Here is a 7560-nt window from a genome sequence, read left to right as displayed (position 1 = left end):
ATATATATATATATATATACTACCTTAACAATATTTATATTATATATATATATATATATATATACATAATTGATATGTTGTATACAGTACTGTATATCAATTCATATGATTAACAAAAGTCACAGTATTATAGACATAAGGAAGTATAAGAATGCATAATCTCCAAGTATTGAAATGCACGCCATCGTGTTTGAATTAATTTTTTCGACATTAATTATGTCATCATTAGGAATGAAAAATTATCCATATTTGCAAGCTTACATACACAAATACCAAAAGTGTCTAACTAATCAAAACATACCTCTAGTAGGTGACACAGCTGTGATTAAACTAAAGATCAAATCAGACTTCTTTTCGAGATAGTAATTACATTTAGACTGATGTTAATTATGATAGCACGTCTGTATCAACATTATTTTATTGTATTATCATGGTCAAAAGTGTAAACAAAAATATTAGACAGAATTTCGAATTCCATACCCGCCGTCTCTTCTTTAGTTTGCAAAAGTAATGTCGAAAAGAAGCTCATCCGAGGTTCCTAAAAAAAAAGCCCAGGGCTTCTATTCGAGTTTTTACAGTAATTAAATAATTAACAAATTCAATTGCAGTACGGTATTCGACTGGTCGTTCATCGTTAAACTACGCCCACCTGCGCAGCGGTAAAATCCTACTTAACGAAGGCGACCAGTCGAATAGAAAACTTGTGAATACCATAGAGCTATTAAACAACTAGAGTGCTGACAAGATGGCGCAGCAATGCAAAGTTATGTACGTGTACATCCAAGATGGCCATCGTAGTAAAGCGCCACCTTCAGGCTTAGTATACATATTATTACATATTAATAAGCCTTCTGACTGACTATTATTTCATTAATGATAATGAGTAATGGTAATAATAAATTATTAAATTATTGTAGCCAAAATGAGGCCAAGTGGAGCATCTTATTCAAAAATAAGTACCAAGGAATGAAAATTAAAATCGTGTACATTACACCCAAACACCGCAACGCTCGAGCTTCAAACATACGGGTAACTAGCTGTACTGAACTTTCTGAGTAAATTGAGGGTGCAATTGCAAATGATGGTGCTTAGCATCTTGGATGGTCAAAAAAAAATATTTTCATCCAGTCTTTAAATTCTGTTAGCCTACAATTATTTTTTGACTTTATGTGGGTAAATATTATAATTTTTATTTTCTTAAATTTAATCTAAATTATATCAACGCAAATTTTGCTTCCAAACTCACCAATCGGCCATGATTTTTTTGGTCACGTGAATAACTTAACGCTTATTAACGCACTCTGGTTTGCGTTAATTTTCGTTGTCAACGAATTCTATTTTACGAACCAGTCGAATGAAAATAATACCCAACGAAAATTCGTAGTCAACGAAATGAACCAGTCGAATACGCCCATTATGATTATTATAGACATTACAGTATAAGGAAGTATAGACCTATTGTTGTTAAAATAACCAATAAATAAGTTACAATGCATACACAAGATCAATGGCGTAATACCTACTCTCTTATTTAAAGAGTGAAAATATCACTCTTCATTTGGAGTGAAACAATTTTCACTCCATAAGTGTAACTTACACTTTTTGATGTTTCATGTTCTTTTCCAGTGGAAAAAGTATTTCCATTTTACCTGTGTTTTAATGGACAAATTAAGTTTGGTTTGATTTGATTTGATTTAATTTAAAAGGGTGGGTAATATCGTCTGAATTGCCGTATTCACTCAAAATAAGCTCACTCTGTAACGAGTGAAAAAAGAGTGACTACGTTTAGTCCACCAGAAATACGGATTTGAAGCACCAAAGTTGGACATAATCGCAACAAAACGTTTTTTTATGAATATATATAGTTAAATTTTATATCTACAACATACAAAAAGTTTACCAAAATATACCCACGGGAAAGGTGATTTTTATAGCAAAGAAAACTGAACTATTTCACTGGGCTTATACGCCCTGCCTAGGATGTGTGTGCTGTGCCTTGGTTACGAAGTGCTTTAATTTGATTTGCCGCTGACGCTTTTGATTGGTTAACATACCTTCAACAGTCTGCGCGTACTCATTTACGCAACACATGTACGCAAGTTCGTACGTACGTCACGTCCCAGAATGTAAACACGGAAATTGTTAGATATTATACTGAATGAACTTTAATATGGTTGGCAATGGTGGTGGGGGGAGGTAGGCAGGCAAGTAAAACATGGAAATTATAGATGGTTGATGTCCAACACTCACTTATAATTGACAAATAAAAAGGTTAAGGAACTGAAATTTTATCAATATTTATTTGGCATATTATTATGCATGCATGACATGCGGTCTAACTGTTATACAGTCATAATAAAATCTATTTATAATATACTATTAATTTATTAATTCTACGATCGGCAACCCATGGGTCGTCCTCAGCTCCAGTGGCGGCTCTAGGATATATTTTCTAGGGGGGCTAAGTTGTCCGACAGGGGGAACTTGAGCTCGTAGGCTCGAGCTGGCAGAAGGGGTTGAGAGGGGGTTCCCCCTCCCAAATGAGATCTTTTTAAAGAATGTCAACCTCTATATGTTTTATGGTCTGACTGCCCGACGAGCTCTGTCCGGCGGGGGGCTTGACCTGTCCGGTGGGGGCTTAAGCCCCCCCCCCCCGCCACACCACTGGCGCCGCCACTGCTCAGCTCCTTATTTGTCTATATTGGAGGACATTTACGCCTTCGTGCCTACTAAATTAAAAAACATGACAAAGGTGTTAGAAACCGATATCAGAATTAACACGGTCAGAATAAACCGATGGAAATCAAGAAATCATGAAAATTAAATTGAAAAGCTGTTTTAGATAATTATTTTCTTTAATAAGTATGTTTATCAAAGTATATTGTTGTTACAAGACATTACAGCACTTCGATATAAAGTAGAACCCCTAATCAGGGGCCCTTTGGGACTTCTAAATAAGATAAGGGCACCCATATTCAAGGGACACAAACCAAAGCAAGAAATTTTTCCGTTATTAGGAGTGTTGGTATAATGTTTTCAAAATTACAAAATTTTATTTATATTGACCTAAAAGTGAGTTACAGTAAAACTAATTTATATTAATAATTTTCAATGCAAAATTCATTTACCGTCATGTCGCAACTCTTTATATATATGGTAACTCCTATCTCCACAACACTACGCCCTCTGTAATCGCATGGACGCCATTCGAGCAAGCAAGTTGAACGCTCCAGCGAGCAACATACCCGGATGTTAATGTAAACAAATAGAAAACGTGCTTGAATTCATCACCGTTATGGTCGATTTCTGAGCGGTAGTTATATATTTTTAAATAATTTCCTTTTTTAAATTTATTGGATAATCGTTTTAATATATATTAGTAAACAATTATTACGTTTCAAACATATTCTTTTTTATTTATTCGTAGTTTAATACTATTTTTTGTAGACACCTTTTAAGGCTTATCACAAACGATTTCACTGAGATCGTAAAGCATCATGTAGTGTAATTTCCATTTTTTTTACTTTATACATTTACTTGTTATTTTCGGTTTAATATGCATGGTATTTTTTAAAAAGGTTTAAAGACTTAATTTATTTTAAAGAAATCACATCTGATAGAGAATTATGGTTAGAAAACTGTTTTATGATTAATTTTATTAATTGAAATACTTTTATTTTTATTGACACAAATACAGGTTAACAGTACATGTACTACTATGTTTGAATAAAGTTTTAAAATATAAATATTGTTTTTATTCCATGATGATTTTGGATGCTTAGTTTCATAATGGCTTGCATTCACCACCATCCTTCAGGTGCCCCTACTGGTTGTGTAACATATACACAGCAGTACTCCTTTACTCATGATTAAGCCCGGTAGTGGGTTGGTCAGCAGCTTTACCAGATTGTGTGTTTCAAGAATTTATAAAATTAAAAACTTAAATGAGTTTTGACAATCATTTTTAAAATAATTAAAATTCTAATACCCCTTAGTTGGAAAAATAAAATATATAAAACACTCCCGGAATAATACAAGAAGTCACAATTAAATCAAAATTTCTTCCTTTATTTCACATAAAGTAGAACATCATCAGAAGTTCATTGTTGGTATAGTAATGACCAGCATTACCTGAAATGCTTTAGCAAGTGAAATGAAATATAAATAGCAATTTCATAGTTGTGTGATGTACACAAAAGTACTGTCTTACTGTACACTGATTAAAACAAACAGTGTATTTTACAGTTGAGGTCAATATATTTTAATTTTCAATATATTTTTAATTCAAACACATTCAATAGTTAGAACAATATTAGTATTTCTACTATCATTTGATAAAAAATAAAATAATAGTAAAGACTAATATTACTTAACTTGAAATTTGATCAGTTTTAAAATTTCATTTACAATCAGCATTGTTATTATTACCTATAACTGTCACTGACATTTATTTTAAGTTGTTCATAACTGCCAAATATCCATTTAAAATATTGGGGGCTAGTAAAATCACCCATTCCTCTGGCTATGTCACTCCTGTATCAATACAAACTAGATACGGACAAATCTAGTTTAGATATTGAATTGAAGTGTTACATTTGCAATTATAATTTACTTAAATTCTCAAGTTATCTTTTATTGACTAAAAGTCTTGAGAACATTATAGTATTATACACACATTCTACTATTTTATAAAAAAAAGACACATTAAACCAGGGTCAAACCACCACCAGCATTTGGCATGTCACTCCTGTATCAATACAAACTAGATACGGACAAATCTAGTTTAGATATTGAATTGAAGTGTTACATTTGCAATTATAATTTACTTAAATTCTCAAGTTATCTTTTATTGACTAAAAGTCTTGAGAACCTTATAGTATTATACACACATTCTACTATTTTATAAAAAAAGACATATTAAACCAGGGTCAAACCACCACCAGCATTTGGCATGTCACTCCTGTATCAATACAAACTAGATACGGACAAATCTAGTTTAGATATCGAATTAAAGTGTTACATTTGCAATTATAATTCACTTGAATTCTCAAGTTATCTTTTATTGACTAAAAGTCTTGAGAACATTATAGTATTATACACACATTACACAATTTTATAAAAAAGACATATTAAACCAGGATCAAACCACCACCAGCATTTGGCATGTCACTCCTGTATCAATACAAACTAGATATGGACAAATCTAGTTATATTGAATTAAAGTGTTTGGAATTAAACAAAAAAAAAATACCTGTTCATGTACAAAACCGGACCTCTATCAGCAATACTGAACCAATGCGAAATTGCCATGGATACCACATTGGACAGCAATACTGTAGATTTAAAAACATCAGTGCAAACATAATAATAATAGTTCAAAAGCAAAACAGTTTATATAAATGGTAATTTCATCCACTACTTCCACTATGATCACTACAAAAATATGTCCTAATAAAATCTTAATGCTTTTGATGAATGTCTACACACACAATAATATAAAGAGTGTTCTGGGTAAAGACAACTTGATTTCTTGCTTTGAACAAGGTATCCATTCGTAGAAGCCTTTATGTAGAAAGCCTACATAAAATGGCTAATTTTAAGATAGTGTAATACAATTGAAATGCACGCCATCGTGTGATCGTGTGATTCAATATTTCAAAATTAATTATGTTATCATCAGGATTGACAATCCATTCGTAAAAGTCTTATGAAGAAAACCCTAACTAATAGTGACATTAGAGGGTCCAGACCAGGACATACATGTGTCTTTAAAATGACAACGATAGAAAAATGTTAAATACAGAAGCAATGTAGAGAGTATAGACATTGATATTACAGTACAGTATTATAAAATAGGAGCCAAAATCCTACTTATGGGTTACTTCGTTCACCTTTCTGTTTTTCCTTCTCTTGTTTAAAGCATCAGCTTTTAATTGTCTATTCTTGAACTTAAGTGCATAATGTATGCGCATACTGACATAGATGGCTACAAGTTTGTCTCTGACTTTGTCATCGCAAACTTTTAAGGCACTGTAACAACTTTCTTGTTTGATGGCACATAGAATTGAGTAACTTATGTTGTTACAGAACAAGTTGGTGTCATTAAATTTTCTTTTGAAAATGTTTTCACACATTAAGCAAAAGTTAATTAATGCCACAGAACTTTCAGAGCACCAAAATCATTCTTAGTGGTATCATATGCCTTGTAGTGAGTGAAGAGAAGTGAAGGGTCATTACATGTTGCATCAGAAGCCAGCAAGGTTGATTGACACTGTTTGCAAGGAGCAACTACCTCATGACTGAGAAGAACCTTTCTACACAGGCAGCCAGCAATATAGGCCAAGGTGTTTTCCTCAGGGAGGCTTGGGACAGAATTCATTGGCAAGCGGTGGCGGGTGTTAACAGTTTGCGGTACTCTTGAATGGTTGACTGGCTTATCTCTCTGTGCCAGAGAGGATAAGGTCAGACAAACCTATCATTATCTGGTGCACAATTTGATGAAAGGGCTGGCATTATTAGTTGTGCCAATTTTCTAGTTGGATTTGGAATGCAAAAAAACGTTTGGAATAGCATCGTGCTTGAGACTATTTCTTTGTCTGTTGTTGAACTGATGGCTTTAAAAATGATTCGAACACACTCAACAATTGCTGTATAAATATTCAGGAGATCTCTTCCTTAAGTCATCTCTTTTTATATTTTGGACCCATTCTTGACTTCTATAAAAACAAATTTAGAAAAATTTCCTGATGTCAAAAAAAGTGGGCTGCTTTCACATATTGGAAAGAAAATAATAACATTCATAATGTACAGTATTGTATGAGACATGGTAAGATCAGGGGGTATTTATAATGGGATCCTTTATAATATACCTCCCTGGTATTTAGCCTATTATAGAAATAATACTGTATTATAATAGTTATAGTAATTTGATATTTAGCCTTTAGGCTAGGCCATGAAGTTATAATTATTTTATTATTCCAGGGACTAGGCCCTAGGGAGGTAGGTGGGGACTAGGCCCTAGGGAGGGGGGGCTAGGCTAATGTACTGTAGGGCAGACGAAACCATTTGGTAAATACTAATACTATAGGGCCTAGCTAGTTAGCAGTAGTAATACATGAACTTGTTTCTTCTTCGTCTGACCCCCTGTATGTATGATTGTTTTAATTTATATTTTGGAGAAAATAAATATATTATTATTATTATAGGCTACATGGCATATATGCCCAGGCCTCTAGAGACCTAATCAAAACCTAGAGATGGCCAGCCACACGGTGCATACAAAGGCTAGGCCTAACCTACCTCTGCTGCAGTGAGTGCTGGCTGTACTGAATTACGCTAAAGCTAGGCCTACCAATACCACTAGTAGTATCCAATAAACAACTTACTTTTTCACAGCTATTATTTCATTATTATTGTTTTTAACGACAAGTGGACCTTCTTACCTCTTTCCATCCTTCGGAAACCTAAAGAATGACAGGTCGGGGCAATTTTTTTGCCGATTCGAGCAATTTATAGCTGAGCAATGACAGCCCGACATTACGAAAGCCGGTTGTTTACTTT

Source organism: Anneissia japonica, unplaced genomic scaffold (genome assembly GCF_011630105.1).
Source record: "Anneissia japonica isolate Jap-2015-1 unplaced genomic scaffold, ASM1163010v1 scaffold1889_len2455224_cov183, whole genome shotgun sequence".
In the NCBI taxonomy this organism is placed as follows: Eukaryota; Metazoa; Echinodermata; class Crinoidea; order Comatulida; family Comatulidae; genus Anneissia; species Anneissia japonica.
Note: the sequence above shows the minus strand (reverse complement) of the source record.